We start from the raw sequence: 19,066 nt of genomic DNA, 5'->3' as shown, positions 1-19,066 counted from the left end.
CCCCTAACTGATACAATAAGAGGGGATAGAAAAGAGTTCAAATGGACTGCAGCAGCTGCGAGAAGTTTTGAATTGCTGAAGAAGAAGGTGACAAAATAGCCTATGTTGGCACTTCCAAATTTTAGAAAAGTGTTCCAGGTGGATTATGATGCTAGTGGTAGTGCTATTGGGGCTGTATTAAGCCAAGAAGGTAAGCCTATTACATATTTTAGTGAAAAATTGAATGATGCAAAGAAGAAGTATTCTGTTTATGATCAAGAATTCTATGCAATAGTTCAGGCCTTAAAGAAATGGAGGCATTATTTATTGCCAAAGGAATTTGTTTTGTATACCAATCATTAGGCATTATAGTACCTAAATAGCCAAGGTAAATTGAATCAGAGGCATATGAAGTGGGTAGAGTTCTTGTAGAGTTATACATTTGTGTTGAAACATCGAAGTGGAAAATCTAACAGGGTTGCAGATACACTAAGTAGGAGACAGTTGTTGCTTACAGTAATGCAGGTTGAAGTAGCTGGGTTTGATGAACTCAAGAATTTGTACCCTGAGGATCTTGATTTTGCTGAAGCCTGGAAAGCTTGTAAAGAACCTGTTGCTATAGATAGAACCAAGTGGTTAGACTATTTGATTCAAGATGGTATGTTGTTCAAAGGTAGTCAATTGTGCATTCCAAGGAGTTCCATGATGGAAAATCTAATTACGGAGAAACACAGTGGAGGGGTGGCAGGACATTTTGGTCAAGATAAGACCATTTCCATTCTTAGAGAACATTATTTTTGGCCTCAAATTTCACAAGATGTGAAGAAGTTTGTACAGAGTTGCTAGGTTTGTCAAGTTACCAAGGAGTTTAGTCACAATACTGGCCTATATCAGCCATTGCCTATTCCATCAAGGCCATGGGAGGACATAAGTATGGATTTTGTTCTTGGATTGCCAAGGACACAAAGGGGTAATGACTCAGCATTTGTGGTGGTTGATAGGTTCTCCAAAATGGCACATTTCATTCCATGCCACAAAACTGATGATGCTGTCCATATTGCAAACTTGTTTTTCAAAGAGGTGGTAAGACTACATGGTATTCCAAGGAGTATAGTTTCTGACAGAGATACTAAATTTGTGGGGTATTTCTGGAGGACATTGTGGAAAAAGTTGAGAACAGACTTGAAATTTAGTTCCACGCATCACCCACAAACTGACAGCCAAACAGAAGTGGTAAATAGAAGTCTGGGCAATTTGCTGAGATGTTTAGTTGGGGATAAGCCCAAGGGATGGGATTTGATTCTACCACAAGCAGAGTTTGCTTACAATAACTCTATAAATAGGAGTACTAGAAAATCACCATTTCAAATTGTATATGGGAATAGCCCAAGGACTGCACCAGAATTGAGGAAGATAGAACAAGGGGAGAGGGAAAGTGCTGAAGCTGAGGAATTTGCTGAACATATCAAGCGTCTACATGAGGAGGTTCAAGCACACATTACCAAAATGAATCAAGAGTATAAAGCTAGGGTTGATCAAAGGAGAAGAGATAAGGAATTCCAAGTAGGGGATCTAGTCATGGTGCACTTACGAAAAGAAAGATTTCCAGCCAGTACTTACAACAAGCTGAAAATGAAGAAATTTGGCCCCTGCAAAATTTTGAAGAAACATGACTTAGGAAATGCATATGAAGTGGAGCTGCTAGACGGTATTAACATTTCTCCCATTTTCAACATTGGAGATTTAACAGAGTATCATGATGATGGTGCAGATGAGGAGCTGGTGTTAGAGCCATGCCCAATTCCTACTTCTAAGAAGGAGGAGATAGAAGACATTCTAGATCATTGTGTGGGTAGGAGTACTAGAAACAGGCAGTATGAAAAGTATTTGGTCAAATGGAAAGGATGACCGATCGAGGACTCAACTTGGATTTCAGCAGCTGAGGTTTCCCATTTGGGATTTCCTATACCATTCATAAAGTGACAGGGTCACTTTTCAATCTACCCTGGGTGTCTGATGCAGGAGCATCCAAAGGTATAAGGGCAATCCTGTGTCACCCAAAAAAATGTACTTAGACTTAGTTTTTGTTTCATGTGTTTTTTATTTTTGGATACCCATTTGGGTCAAATAAAGGTTCCAACTCTCACAGTTCCACTATCAGTGTGCTAGAAAATCCTGAAAAAATAGGAGCATGTAATTGGGCCATCATTTTGGTGAACTAGGAGGTGTAAATTAGCTAGATGAATGTAATTCTAATTTAGAGCATTCTAGAAAAAGAATTAGGTCAAAAGGCCCCATGGTTTGAAAGTTATTGCAGTTTTTCGGGTCTTGGAGACCTCCTAAGAATGCTTCAAAGTCAGGTTAGGGGCATTAAATGACCTCAAAAAGGGCCAAAAAATGGGGGATGAGTGAAGCTGGTCCATAGGCCTATACAATGCTTGAAGAGCTTTCTGGAAATGTAAACTATTTGTCAATTGGAGCTACGGTTCAAAAGTTATGCCTCTTGGAAGTTCGATTACCATTTCTAGAGTCTTCTATATTTGCACTGACTTCTAATGCAGCTTCTGGAACCTTCTATTTGGTCGGTGGATGCCTACTAGCACTTTCTAGAATGTACTCCTAGTCCTTAACCCTTCGAGGTCTATTTAAGGAGATTTATGGCATTGTAAAAGGTAGTTCGGAGTGGAGTTTGAGAGGAGGTACTGAAAGGAGAAATTATCTCCAGATTTATGCTATTGTAAGCCCTTAGGGCATGTTTTGAAGTTTATTTTCCTGTACTGTTTGTACTAGCTTATTTTCTTAGTTAATATAATTTTCCCTTTTCTGTTGTGTCCATTCTGTTCTTGGGTTGTGTCCCCATCATAAAAGTACTTGATGCAATAGTTAAAACCATAATACATAACCAACCATTCATACAAACCTTCCTTTATCTTAAAAGATGTCTTCCATTTATCACTTTCTCTAATTTTGATATGATGATATCCAATCTTCAATTCAATCTTGGGAAATTATCTTTCTCCATTCAAACAATCCATTGTATCATCCATCCTTAGCATAGGAAACTTATATTTAATTATTATCTTTTAAATAGCTGTAGAATTAGCACACATACACCACTCTCCATTCTTCCTAGGTGCTAATACAATTGGTACTCTACATGGACTCAATCTTTCTTCGATAAAAACTTTTTGTAATAACTCTTGCACTTGTCAGTTAAGCTTCTTATTCTTGGTAGGTGTCAGTTGATAAGGTGCTTTATTCAACAAACTAGCTCCACTAATAAAATTCATACAATTACTAATACTCCTCATTAGTAATAAACCATCAGCTACTTTATCTAAAATGATTACCTTGTACTAGTGAGAGACTAATCAAATTGTATTGGAATGTTATCTTTTGTTTCCTCACTTAGTTTGTTAAGAATTATAGAAAAGAAAACATCATTCTTCTTTAGGTCCTTCACAAATGACCAACCTTTCATCAAATAAACTTTAAATAGATGTACATATCTCATTGATAGATTCTTCAACCAAAGTTAAAAATATCTATCTCTTGTCATGAGCCCAAATGGTATATTTGTGCAATCTTTCATGATATAAATAATTTCTATTACATTTCTAAAGTCTTCTATAAAATATGTGACAACAATCCATAGGCATTGTTGGATCCTAAATTAACAACTTTTGAACAACCTATTGATAGGAAAAAATACATCTAGGGGCAGCTAATTCCTATCTGCAACATACTTGATGCAGGAGCATCTTGCATCACAAAAAGGGGGTTTGATCAAAATTTCAAAAAAAAAAAATTGTGGAGGAGAGAGAAAGCGACAAAAGTAGAAAGAAAAAAAAAGAAGATAGAAAAAAGGAGAAAATAGGAATTTCTATTTTCAAGGTGCATAGTTGGCATAAATAGAAAAATAAGAAACTAGTTGTCATTCCATTTATTGAAGTGTATAGGTGGCATCTTAGAAGTTTGTGGAAAGTTCCTTAAATTATGCATTTAATATTTGTTGTGATCCACAAAAGAAACATAATTTTCTAATTGGGTCAAATGGTGGTGCTTAGTTGTACTTGGGTGGGAATTAAATATTTGTTTTAAGGTAGTTCTATTTACCTTTTATCCCACATTGGTTGTGTTTGTAATATCTTGGGTGGTAAGTGCCTATTTAAGTAAGGCTTATTGTTATTTGTAATCAAGCTCTTCAAGTGTAAGCTCTTCAAGGATAAGTTCTTCAAATAGAAGATCTTCAAGTGTAAGCTCTTGTAGTGAAGCTCTCAAGGTGTGATATCTTCTTGTATAGAAGCTTTGGAGGTGAAGGATCTCAATGTGTAAGATCTTAGTTGGGAAGTTCTTCTTGGTGAATCCTTTTGCGTTCAAGCTCTTTGGTTGTAAGATCTTCTTGTAAAAGCTCTTGGTGTGCAAGCTAGCTGGAAGCTCTTGGTTTGGAAGCTTTCTTTTTGGAGGCGCTCTTATATTGTATGAATTTGGAGTTCTCTCATTTGGAGAATATTGTAATAAATTTCATGTATTAATGGATGCTTTATGAAGCATTTTGTCATCTCTTTGTCTCCATATTGTTGTGTTTTTGGTTGTGAGTTGGTAAGGGTGGTTTGGCCCTTCTTTAGTGGTATCAAAGCAAGAGTTCTTGAGCATGTGGATAGATCACCAAAAGTGAGGTAGTTTGCACCAAGACCTTGGGTCAGGTGAATTTTGTTAAGAAGTTCTTGATTGTGTAGATAGATCACCGACTGTGAGGCAGTTTGCATGAGGTGCTTGTGTTGCATGAAATTTTTCTTATAAAGACTTGATTATAGAAAAGATAATGAAGAAAATGACTTTGTGATTGGATGGATTTTGAGGATTCCTAGACTTGAGAAGATTAGAGGAAGAAATCAAGAGGCATTGCTAGTTGATTTGCAGAAGCAAATGAATTAATTCGAAGTTGAGTTGCTAAAGAGAAGAGTGTGTCACTAGAAAAGAGTTATTGACAATTCCTTGGATGTAGAAAAGAAAGAAGATCCAATGGAGTATCATGCATTTAATACTTGTTGTTATCCAAAAAAGAAATGTAATTTTCTAATTGGGCCTCATGGTGGTGCTTAGTTGTATTTGGGTGGAAATTAAATATTTGTTTTGAGGTAGTTGTATTTACCTTTTATCCCACATTGGTTGTATTTTTAATATCTTGTGTGGTAAGTTCCTATTTAAGTAAGGCTTATGATTATTTGTAATCAAGCTCTTCAAGTGTAAGCTCTTCAAGGATAAGCTTTTCAAATAGAAGCTCTTCAAGTGTAAGCTCTTGTAGTGAAGCTCTCAAGGAGTGATCTCTTCTTGAATAGAAGCTTTGGAGGTGAAGGATCTTAATTTGTAAGATCTTAGTTGGGAAGTTCTTCTTGGTGAATCCCTTTGGGTTCAAGCTCTTTGGTTGTAAGCTCTTCTTGTAGAATCTCTTGGTGCACAAGCTAGTTGGAAGCTCTTGGTTTGGAAGCTTTCTTTTTGGAAGCTCTCTTATATTGTAAGAATTTGGAGTTCTCTCATTTGGAGAATATTGTAATGAATTTCAAGTATTAATGGATTCTTTATGAAGCATTTTGTCATCTCTTTGTCTCCATATTGTTGTGTTTTTTGTTTTGAGTTGGTAAGGGTGGTTTAAGCCCTTCATCAGTGGCATTAGAGTGGGATTTCCTGAGTGAATAGATCACCAAAAGTGAGGCGATTTGCACTAGGACTTTGGGTTGGCTGAAGTTTGTCAAGAAGTTCTTGATAGATTGCTGACTATGAGGATGTTTGCATGAGGTGCTTGTGTTAAATGAAGTTTGTGTTGTAAAGACTTAATTATGGAAAAGAGAATGAGGAATATTACTTTTGTGATTGGATGGATTTTGAGGATTCCTAGACTTGAGAAGATTAGAGAAAGAAATCAAGAGGCATTGTGAGTTGATTTGTAGAAGCAAGTGAATGAATTAGAAGTTGAGTTTCAAAAGAGAAGAGCATTTTACTAGAAAAGAGATATTGACAATTCCTTAGATATAGAAAAGAAAGAAGATCTAGTGGAGTATTACACTTGTGATACAAAAGAAGAAAATGAGGATGAAGAGGTAAATATTTGTGAACCTGAAGCTGAAGAAGATGAAGAGCATGAAGATGACTAGATTTATGAGCTAGGAGCAAATGAAGATGAAATTCATTCTTATCATATCCTCCCATGATCCCTACCATTTTGTCAATGTATATCAAACAATTTACTCAGGTCCTTGACCCAATAGCAAAACATACAATGGCATACAACTTCAAAGCCAAGTTACAACTGGACAATATGCACCTTATGTATATATCAATAGAACATTACAAACTCATAAATATGGAGATAAATTTTAGACTGAAATTGACAATGAGGCTTTCTAATTAATTTCCTTGAAATCAATACATCATGGCATATGTAAAACTCATAAAATACACAAAGGATGACTGTATAATCTTAATGCTTCAAAATCTCTACAATACTTTTGTTCATAACAGAGAAAATATGTTGAGGAATATGGAATCACAATTATGGAAGAAATTTCAATCAAACTAGATCCAATGGAGTGGTCACAAAATAGTGAAAAAATCCAAAACTAGAACCCACTATGGTCTCATAGAAACTAGGGAGACTCTGGACCTAAAAATTGGAACCATTACAAAGAGAAATGAAGAAGAATATATAGATAGGAAGAAAATTCTTGGATCAAAATCTGATATTGCTAAGTGTCATGCTGAAACTTTTCATTCCTATTGCTATAGAAACTTATTTCTTCATCTACTGGCCATCAAAACTCATCAATGTTTCTGTAGAGTATCTGATATATATTCTTTAAAAAAAAAAAAAAAACATCTTCTAAAGGAAAATCTGATATCAAATAAGATGTGAGGAGTTTCCAATCCAATCTACGTTTTCCTCTTCTACCCATGCTGTGAAAATCCAACTGCCTCCTATCAACAAACCATATCACTTGCAACTGCCCATTTAACATTCAATTATCTTATTTATGGCATTAGTGCATCTGATCTTATCTCAAACTGATCAAAATATGATATTATTCTATCAAAAACAATAGATCTACATCATCATTGAGGATTCCCTCCTAAACACAAAACTGCTTGTAGCTTCCTCTAATAGAGACTTGTGCAAAATCCAACCTCAAAAATGAAAAATTTAGATTCTCCTAGTTCTAGTGGTATATGATAGTGCATATTTCAGATAAAAATAGTGTCTCTAGTATGCAGTTGAAAAACCAGGCCCCGTGCCATGATAGAGTATTAAAATTGAAAAAATGAAAAATGTATAGTTGAAACTATATAATATCATTAAATTCATTTAAATCTTTCAATTTAGAATGAATAGACATAACTTTTTAATTTTCTATTTTATATTTTTCACCTTATCTCTCTTTCCAATCCCAAGGCACCATGTGACAGAATCTCATTGGTTGAATTGTACATAGGTGGGCCCTACATACCTCATCATAAGATCTTAAGCCTCCCATTTGTCCCTTGTGATCTCATGATGAAAGAATTGTCATAACATCTTAACACTTCAAACTTAGCTTCTTGATCTTTCGAAACCCATAATATCTTAAGCTTCAAATCTTGAGTTTATGACCATTCAATACTACGATCTTACAATAAAATTGTGTCATCTTAGCATTAATACTTTACCTTGGTGATCTTAAAATTCCTATATTTTTTGTGACATCATATTACATTTATTTAGCTTCCCTGATCTTACATGATCGTAGTATTGTAGGTCCTCTAAACCTTCATTTGTGAACTCATGACAACCTCTCAAAATCTTGTCATGTGGCACCTTCTCCTCAATGTTTGAATGATCAAAACAATGTTGACATTGTGTTTCAACTAGCCACGATGAGCCCCACATGAGCTATCTCATTTTCCATAAGGGAGAGCCTCAAGACACTTAGCCTTAAAGTGTTGTGTCATGTAAAATATCAAAGGTAACTATGTGGCGTGAATGTGGGATTACTACTTCTACTTATGTAATAAAGACTTCTCTTCCACAGTGGCCTGAAAGCCCTTTATGATGCCTCTACAATTTTTGATGAAGGATATCACCCTTATATCACTCTCATAATCTCTAAAGGGAAGTTCCTCATGCAACAAGAGGAAAAATTGTTGGTTTGGATTCTTAAACCCATTGAATAAATAGGATGTGAAAGAAAAATGGAGAAGCCAGGGCTTGAAAATGTTATTCATGTAACCCATGAGAAGGACACAAAGTTGATCTTTAGTGGCTAATGTACCTATAAGTTTCCACAACCATGCACCAATACCCAAACTTTCCAATGTTTATTTCAATGTGTCCTATCTATATGTGATAGGGGAAGTGCTTGTCTGCAACTATAGATGGAAAAGAAACCACTCCCACTCGATGCACATCAAGGACTCACGTAGATTTGGAATTTTAAAAATGAGTGATTTCTAACTTCAAATGCCTCCTTCCTAGCATTTTCCTCATCATGACTTCTCCCATGTAGTTTTAAAAGACTCAAAACCCTCTTTTCTATGGGTTTTTCCAATTAACAACTCCATATACATCTTCCCCAATTTGTTTTACCTTGGTCAAATCATGTGCACCTATTATCATGGTTTAGCCGTGGGTGTTATGATCCTTTCTTTTTGACATGGATTCTTTGTATTCCTTTAGCACTATGGGAGCCTTCTTCATTTGCATTTCCACACATGGATTTGGATCTCAAACTAATCACACTTAACAATTCAACCTCCTTGATGGTCAACATAGTATTCTTGATCCTGTTTACAACATTGGAGCTTGCAATCCCACCTAGAATAGTCACCATAATAGAATGGGGCATTTTTTTGTTTTCAAACCTCTTGATTTCCCTAATAAATAACCAATCTCTAAAATCAATCCTTTGGTGGGGGGGAAGTAGTGCCACACTAGTAGTAATCAATCCTTGCCCACCATGTGATTCCTTTAGAAAAATGTAGATATCTTAGTTAGGCTTCAAACACTCCACTCCTTTATTTATGCTACCCATACCTTGACCGAGAACTAGAGAGTGAATATCACTACAATATTTGAAATATTTCAAACATAGCATTATAAGGCTTATACTTCAAATAGTCTAGGTGACATCTCACCTATCAACAACTCCCCCATTCAAAAATGTAAAAGATGTACAACCATAAAGTGTTTGTATAAAAAATACATGTCACCATCTATTTTTGATTAAAGGAGAATTTATTTATTTCCCTCACAAACACCCTACTTGAAGTTCTTAGCACCCAAACTTACTAACTTATAAGCAGGCCAACCTATTTTTTGATGATATTCTTGAGTACATTAGGTCAAAAGAATCCCTTCAAATTAAGTGGTTTCATCTAGAGTATAAACCTATAATAAGTGGGAATGATAGCTCATAAAAACATTAGGTTCCTAAAATAATACTTGAGCACTCCTAACATGATTTAGCTTGATGGAATCAGTCGGGCCCCAAAATGGGTCTGACTAATTTTTTTCCATTTTCAAAAAACTAATTCCTCAAAATGATCCAAAAATCATCTAAAAATGATTAAAATTGAATTCAACCACTAAAAAATTATTAAAACTCATTTTATCACTTATCTTTAGACTACAATTTTCTGACTGAGAGGCCTGAAAGCCAGCTTTAAGACTGACAGAAACATATATTTGGGTTTTGAAAACTAATATATTGGTTCTTTATTTAACATTCTCTTATCTTGTTAGATATCCTCTCATGAAAATTTTTGGGCCAAAAGATACTGACTGTCAAAGTTGATAAGTCAAAACTGCTTGCAAACAAAGCTGTTAGAAAATAGGAAAGTGAATTTGATTTTGGCTTTGAAAATAGGGCAAACAGATACTTGAGGGCATGAAAACAAGGGTGTTAGTTCATTGTCATAAAGGGAATATAATTCTATGATTTTGGCTCATGATGAATAATAGGATGCATTTGGAAAGCATGCAAAGTCAAGTACTTAGAATTGGAAAACTAGAAACATTAGCAGAACTGTGGTTTTTACGAATGGAATGGACCTAGAAAAGTGTGCAGATGGATTGGTAAAGACTTGAAAACTGGCACACTTAAATAATTTTTGGAGTAGAACATATTAGTACAATAAATTTGGTTTAAAAAATCACATATTGAAAGCTATGACATCCCAAATGGGGTTGTTGATCAATCTGAATTTCTTGACACTAGTAAAACTTCACAAGTTGCATTTGGAATTGTGTTTGAAATTGATCAAAAAGATTCATCATAGGCTCAAATATGGAACATAGTAAGTGTGTGACCTCTAGAATTCAATGCAAAAGGAATTTTCTTAGTATTCTCAACTGGGTCAAAGTTATAATTGGTCAAACAGGGCCTAGAATTTAGGGCTGAAAGAGATAACCAACTTTGAGGGGTTCAAAATCTAATCAAAATATATTAGAATGGCTTGAAAATTGAAAAATAGGCTCTTAGATATTCTTATTAAATAATCCCAAAAAAAATTTCATGAAACATAACCAAACATGAGATATTCAAATGCAAACTAGGCTTCTTGTCACTGTTTGACACTTAGACAAAAATGTAGAACTAAACATTACTCAAAACAAAACTTCATAGAATGACTCGAAATGATACTTTATCATCATAGGATTCATGGATATGCTAAATGAATTATTTTAGAAATATAAAACACAACATGGGACTCAAAATGATGGCTAGGTACACAAGCAAGAAAATATGTTTATAGGGCTCAAAATTAATGACTCAATAGTTTGGAATGGTACTCAAATTAGGAATGCAATTTTGAGTCCCATTAGGCATAATATCATGCACAAACTTATCATAATACTTTCCAATTTTTATATTCACATAATGTCATTCACTTACAAGTAGTGTATCTTCATCCTTGATCCATGAAATCTAATATAGCTTCGAGTGCTTCAACCTTTCTAGTTGCAACTTAGTAACCATTACTTTAGATGCCAAATTCATTGAACAAACTCTATCTCATTGGATTTTTGTTATTCTTTTCACTCCATATCACTCTTTTTACAATCAAATATCCTTCATTCTTAGGTTCTTTAGGTTTGTCTTCTTGTACCAAAGAATTTCTATTTCTACTTAACTTCTTTTCTACATTCTTACATTGAAATGACATATTTCCTTTTTCTTCACAACTATAAAAATTTCCTCACAATCCTCCTCTTCTAATTCCACTATGGTAATAACTACCTCTTTTTTGGGATGAACTTCCTCCTTTCCACTTATTCTTTCCTTTGTCTTGATTTATTTAATTTGTCTTGTCTTGATTAGATATGCTATTTTCACCATAAGATCTACCTCTTCCCCTAGGGAATCTACCTCCTCTTCCTCTTTGTCTTTTTTAATAACTTTTATTCAACTTCTATTCATCTTTTAGGGAAAATTGATAAGTTTCCTCAATACTGTCCATTTTGACTAGACTAATCTCCTCCTAGATAAAATTTCATAATCCATTAAGATACTTTGCAACCCTTTTCTACCTCATCTTCAATATCTCTAGATCTAATATCTACTTTGTAGAATTCTTTAGTAAAATATTTCATTGACCTATCATTCTATCTCAATATTTTCATTTTATCACTAGGTTAATATGATAATCACAAGGTAGAAACTTCCCTTTGAACTATCCACCATCTTATCCCATACATTGATCTTAGTTTTACGTCTTTTTTACAAATCCAATTATAGATGCTCCCACTATAGGGATGCATTTCCTTTTATCTTTGTACTTGAAAATTTAACCTTCTTTTCTTCTTCCATGTTTTTATATTTGAAGTATTTATCCATTTTAGTTATCCAATCCATCAACTCATCTAAATCTAACTTTCCATTATATTTAGGAGATGTAAATTGTAGTGTAGAGTTCAAACTTGTCAAATCTTTCAATAAAATTTATTCTCCTAGATCCATCAAAGGTTCAAGTATGAAAAAAAATTTCACTTCTTTATCTTTTTCATCACTCACATCATCAAGATGTCTTCCTCTATGTTGGGCTATCTAAATAGCTTTTGACCTGGTATCAATTTGTCTCAACATATTAGCTAGTCCTAGTTCTCCATCTCTCCCAAAAACATCTTGAAACCTTCTAAAATTATAGGTTAGATTGTAATCTACTACCCCCCAAAAAATCAACCAACTAGGACTTACAAGAAGGAACCCTAATCGAAGATATAGATTCACAAACCTAGGTCAACTAGATTTTGATACCACTTGACATAAGGTAGTTGACAATTAGGGCAAGAGGTTCACCTACTCACAAAGAAAAATTGTTAGAAAACATAAGGCGAGAGAAATAGAACAACATATCAATGTATTCTTATTCATCAAACTTCATGCATGCCAAGATATGAGGCCTTCACAGTAGTAGTCAAGTACAATAAGAATATGTATCAGAATATAAAAATCAACATGTCCTTCATCTCCTAACTTCTTACTCCCATCCTCCAATTTCCCCCTCTTAAAACCTATTGTATATGAGCAATGTTAGTATGCTAATAGAAACCAAATTTAAATAAAGCTTCTACAAACTAAAAAAAATTCATAAACTTCAAGATAGAGTAAGATGAGCTCTCAATTGAGAATATGAGCCATTAATGGGCTCTCTCAATAAGAAGCTCTCTTTTTGAGTGGCTTTGTCTAAATAGATAGGATGTATGCTCAAGCTTATGCTTCAAAAAGGGCTTCAAATAGAGTTGGAATTTGGGTGTGAGTGTATGGTTTTGATGTAAAATGGCTTCTTAAAATGGCATTATGACTTTACTTCATGGATTGTGTTGTTTTACAAAGGGGAAGGATCCAATTTATAGGCAAGAGGCTTGAGGGATTGAGGGCTAAGATGCAAGGATGGGGAAAAGCTCATGGAGGGCTCAGATTGCATGAGAGGAGAGCACATGGATTGTGCTTCTTTACAACCAATTAGGGAGTGACACATGTCACATGGTGAGAGGATGGAGGAAAGGGGAAGGATGAGTCAACAAAGGAGGCTCAAGGGATAAAATCTTCATAAAGAGCCTCATAATGGCTTGTAAGAGCAATGAAAGGGCTTGGAAGAGTCATTTATGGCCTAGTGGGCTTCATAAAGTTTTATGGTTGGGATATTTTGAGGGAGATGAGAGGAATTTTGACTTGGGCTTGATTAGGAAGGTTTTAAGCTTGCTTAGGCTTGTGCAAATGATTAGAGGATGGATTAGGATGGTTTAGGATTAGCTTAGGGATAGGCAAGTGGATGGCTTTTAATGAGGGTGGGTGAAGGAGGAGATATTTGTTAACTTTGGCTTGGGTTGGTAAGTCTTAACCCATTTTTAGGGAATGTGACAAGGTTAGGAGAGGATTAGGATTAGGTTTAAAGACATCTTCTAGAAGAGTCTAGACTTTGGATGAGGATGAAGACTTTCTAGAATAGTCTAGAACTTCCTAGGATGAGGGTGAAGACTTTCTAGAAGAGTCTAGAACTTCTTAGGATGAGGATAAATTAGATTTTTAGGAAATAAATAAAGTTTTATTTATTTCAAGGGTTTGGGTTGAGGAGATAATTATTAATTTTTTTTTAATAAACATGAAAATTAATATTTAATCTTAATTAAATATTTTGAGTTGGGATTAGGGGTAGGAAATGATGGGGTTAGCCTTTAATCAAAATTAAAGAAGGATTAGAAGATTTTGGAAGAGGTTAGTGGTCTTAAGGAAATTGGCCAAGTTTTGGGCAAAAAATAAATTTTTTATTTATTTTGAGTTTTTTGGTCAATTTATTAATTAAATAATTAATAAATAAGGAAATAATGTTTAAATAAGATTTAAACATTTTTGGGAGGGATTCCTTAATTAAATATTTTTAATTAAGATAAAGGGATTTAATGGCATAAAAATAAATAAATAAAATAAATAAAATAAATAAATAATTAATTAATAAATGATGATGTCATCAGGAATTTTTTCAAAAAATAAAAAATACTTTATTTTCTAAAAGATTTTAGGTGTTTACATTTTGCCCCTCTTTGATGTGATGCCACAAGTGGCATGGCATCAAAGATAAGAAAATAAGATGCCCAAGGCTAGAGCAGAAGAAGAGAGAATGGATTGCGAGATGCCCCCTCAAGAAGGCGGCGGGAAGAGAAAGTGAGGCTTGATAGCTTCTTGAAAAAATACAAGAATCTGGGATGGGATGAGCGAGGAGACTTAGATTGGCAACAAGAAGGGGCTAAATTAGCTCAAACTCTCACTATGGGAGAATGATAAAGGGAGGTCAGAGGCACAAGAGGAAGCAAGCTTAAGACTTTAGGGAAGGTGGAGGGATGAAGGAGCGGAGCGCTATAAAAAGGAATCCAGGATAGGGAGATGTATGAGGGGATTACAAAGTTGATGTAATAGGATTTCAAAGAGTCAGATTGGCAAAAGATGGGTTTCGAAGATCCCTAGGACTAGGATTGTGGATCTTGAAAGATGAGGCTTGGTGGATTGATTGGATTAGTGGGTCCCTAAGACTAGGATTGTGGATCCCTAAAGCTAAAAGTGAAGATTGATTCAAAGAGATATTGATGCATAAGCTGGGGTGGGAGAGATAGATGCTAGATATGGATGGGGTATAATGGAGATGAAGGGATTCCATTGAAGCTTTTTTGAGCAGGGGGATACTTCAAAGAGAAGTACCACCATGCAGTTGAGCACTAGATTTTCTATAGGACTATTGGTTAATTGCCAAGGTTACCAAGAACATCAAGGCCTTTTCACCAATTGTCTAGAGGACTGACAAACTGACTCAAAATAAACATGCAAGAATTGCCCCAGCATCACACATGAATCTCAGAAGAATCAGAGTGGAACCGACACTAGGTAACCCACAAGCAGAAAAGAAAAACAAACAAAAGACCTGATCAAGACCTTATGCTCAGATTGCCCCATTCGCAGTATACCATGATATGGAAGATCATGGTAACCTTGAGGAGGGAACAAAAGATTGTTTGGAAAAGATACTTCAAGACCCAAAAGGGAAGATTCCAAATCAAAAGAAAGTGAAAATCCAAAAGAGAACCATTTTCCAATGAGATGGGTGGGATAAGGTACTAACGGACCAAGATCAGACATGAGGAAAGCTATATCCTATAAGGATCTATCAGAGACCACTTAAGCTGATGGATCTGGATGAATGATGCATCTGGCAAGCTAAACTAAAAAGGATAACACTTTGGTGAAAAGAGATCTAGCTAAAGGATGCATTGGAATAGCTAACCAAGGGTTGTGCAATGTGTGCAAGATGATGATCAAGGAGGAACTGACACAAAAGCTGGATAGATACAATGGTACTAAGCTAAAGAGGATGTACAAGCTGATAGAACAAGATATGTTACAAATGTACAAGGTTGTTCATGTTTTGGTTTTGTGAGATGGAAATGTTTGTGAAGGGTGGGATGTCTGTAATAGTTGATAGGCAGATAGGTAGATGGTTTGCTAAAAGTGTAAGTGAAAATGGGGTTCTTTGTGTGCATGTGATGGGATACAAGCTAGGATACAAGCTTTGGTATATAATACAAGCTAGAATATGGTACAAGCTTTGGACAAGATTTGGATATACAAGCTATGATACAAGGGATGATACAAGATTTACAAGCTGGGGTACAAGATTTACAAGATGAGGTACAAGATTTACAAGCTGAGGTATTTACAAGCTTCATTGGATTTTGGATATTTGGTTGGAACACCAAGGGAACAAGTAGGTATGTTATGGGATGGTGGGTGGATGGATGAGGGATAAGATAGTGATAGATAATGGATTAGTCTTAGTACACAAGGCACTTGAATTACCATGTTTTCACCATTGGACGCTTATTTCTCTTTACTATTTTTTTTGTATTTTTCAAAAGCTAGGTATACCAAGGATCTTCAAGCATAGAACTTCTTGAGATGAATGATGTTAGTAGGATCATTCAAGAGTTCTCCTTCTGGTGTAGATAGCTGTTAGGCTCCAAAGCCAAAGGATGCAGTGACAACATAAGGACCAAGCCATGTATGTTCAAACTTGCCTTTCTTTTCTCGATCAGCTTGGACTTTCATATTTTCTTTGAGGACCATGTCACCTAGCTAAAAGTGTTGTGGGAGCATCGTCTTGTTGAAATTCCTTTTGAGATGAGTTTGATAGATTGTGAGATGATCATAGGCTTGTTGTCACTTCTCGTCTAAGAGATCTAGCTGGGTGAGCCAAGCTACTCTATATTCTTCATCTGATATTTGCACTTGCAAAGATATGCACAAGGAGGGAAGTTCAACCTCTATGGGTAGTACCACTTTGGCACCATAGACTAGGGAGTATGGAGTTGTTTCTATGGATGTATGGAAGGAGGTTTGATAGGCCCATAGGGCTAGATTTATTTGTAGGTGCCAATCATGGCTAGAATCATTGACAACTTTCTTTAGGATTTTGAGGAGGGTTTTGTTAGTTGCCTCTACCTAGCCGTTACCCTATGGGAAATATGGGCTAGAAAAGCGGTGATGGATGCGGAGGAAAGTGCATAATTCTTCCATGTTGAGATTTTCAAAGTTACCTCCATGGTCGGTGACGATGGTGGATGGGATGTCGAAGTGGAAAAAAATGTGGTAAAAGATGAACTTTGAGACCTGAACTCTTGTAGCTGAGACTAGGGGGACTACTTCCACCAACTTAGTGAAATAGTCTATAGCTGTTATTATCCATTTATGTCCATTAGATGAGAGAGGTATGATAGTTCCAACTAGATCAAGGCCCCAACAAGCGAAAGACCAAGGTGGTGCAATAGGCTATAGATCCTATGCTGGAGCGTGCACAAGATTTGCGTGCTGCTAACATGGGAGACACTTTCTGACAAAGTCACAGGAGTCTTCTTCAATGGTAAGCCAATAGTAGCCTACTCTAAGGATTTGTCATGCTAGGACAATACCACTCATGTGGGCACTGCAAAGTTTGGAATGTACTTCTTTTAACACCATCGTGGCCTCATTTTCATCTAAACATCGAGAGAGAGTATCGTGATAACCCTGACAATATAGGGTATTGGCTATGATAACATAGCAGGATGATTTTTGAATGAGGTTCTGGTGTTGGGTACATGTGAGGTGAGGGGATATGATACCATTGTTAAGGTAAGCATGAATCTCATGGTACCAAGGAGATTGGTGACCAACCAAGATACAAACACGGTTTGAATCCTCATTTGCATAGGCAGGTGTGAGGAGCTACTCGACTAAAAACTCATACTGTGTAGCTACTTGGGGAATTTCCAAGAGTGAGCCTATAGTAGCCATAGCATCTGCTGCTTTGTTCTATATTCGAGGCAATTGTGTAAACTGAAGCTTTGTAAAATGCTGGGTTAGCTGATCAACTAGCTCTTTGTAGGGTAATAGCTTTTCATCTTTGGTTTGATATTCATTTAGGGCTTTCTTGATGATGAGCTGAGAATCACCAAAGATTTGTAACTTAGTAATGTTCCATTCTGTAGCTATCTTTAATCCTGCTATGAGAGCCTCATATTCAGCTATATTGTTGGTGCTAGGGAATTGTAGCTTGAAGGCTTTTGGAATGTAATCTTCTTGAGGTGTGACCAAAAATATTCTTGCCCCTGATCCACAAGATGTGTGTGAGCCATCAAAATAAAGTTTCCATGGGGGCTATTCTTCAATTAGACAAACATGTTCATCTAAAAATTTTGTGATCAAAGGATATGTATCTACTAGAGGTGCATCAGCTAGGTGATCTGCTATAGCTTTCCCTTTGATTGCCTTTTTGTCCACATACTAGATGTCAAATTCGCTAAGGAGCATAACCCATTTGGCCAAATGGTTTGTAAGTGCTATTCTGGAGAGCATATACTTGAGAGGGTCGATCTTGGAGACTAGTTGGATGGTATGACTTAGCATGTAGTGGTGAAGCTTTTGAGTTGATAAAACAACTACCAAACAAGCTTTTTCCATAGGAGTATAATTGAGTTCATAACCAACTAGGGTTCTACTGATGTAGTAGATGGCTCTTTCTCTATCGTAGTCATCGAGCTGTGCTAGAAGTGCCCCTAGAGTAGTAGGCATTGCTGATATGTACAAAATTAGGGGATGACCAGGAATTGGTGGAACCAAGATAGGGGGATTGTTGAGATACTACTTGAGCTAATTGAAGCTGTGCTGACATAAAGGATCCCACTTGAAGTTCTCATCCTTCTTTAGTAAATGTGCAAATGGTGTACACTTATTTGCAAGCTGGGAGATGAAGCGCCAGACGGATTGAAGCTTTCCCTGAAGAGAGCAAAGCTGTCATAGTGTCTGGGGAGGAGGCATGTCTAAGACAGCCTTGACCTTCTTGGGGTCAATCTCTATACCTCATTTAGAAACTATAGAGCCTAGAAGCTTGCCAGATGTGACCCCAAAGACACACTTCTTGGGATTCAACACGAGATGATATTTGGCTAACCTATCAAATAATTTCTCCAGGTCAGCAAGATGATCCATGAAGGTATGAGATTTGACCAAGATATCATCCACATAATCCTCCAAAATGCTATGGATGAGATCATGAAAAATGGCTATCATAGCTCTTTGATAGGTAGCCCCAGCATTCTTTAGGCCAAAAGGCATCATGTTGTAGCAAAAGGTTCCCCAAAGGGTAGTGAATGCTATCTTATGTTGATCCTCTTCTGCAATCTTGATTTGATTATACCCAAAAAATCCATCCATGAGGGACAGAATTTCATGTCCAGCAGTAAGGTCTACAATCATATCTATGTTGGGTAAGGGAAAGTCATCTTTTGGACAAGCTTTGTTAATATCTCTGAAATCAATGCAGATTCTAATGTCACCAGAAGGCTTACTGAGGGGGACCATGTTGGAGATCCACTCTGAGTAGTTGATAGGTCAGATAACCTTAGCAGCTAACATTCTTTCTAATTCAGCTTTGACTAGTAATGCCACCTTGGGGTGCATTTTTCTAAGCTTTTGTCTGATGGGCCTGATCTTTGGATCGACTGCAAGATGATGAACTATAAGATTTGGAT

The sequence above is a fragment of the Cupressus sempervirens genome, chromosome 4 (genome assembly GCF_028749045.1).
Source record: "Cupressus sempervirens isolate cs-2001-9-10 chromosome 4, ASM2874904v1, whole genome shotgun sequence".
NCBI lineage: Eukaryota > Viridiplantae > Streptophyta > Pinopsida > Cupressales > Cupressaceae > Cupressus > Cupressus sempervirens.
The sequence above is the reverse complement of the archived record's forward strand: the minus strand, read 5'-3'. Positions refer to the sequence as shown.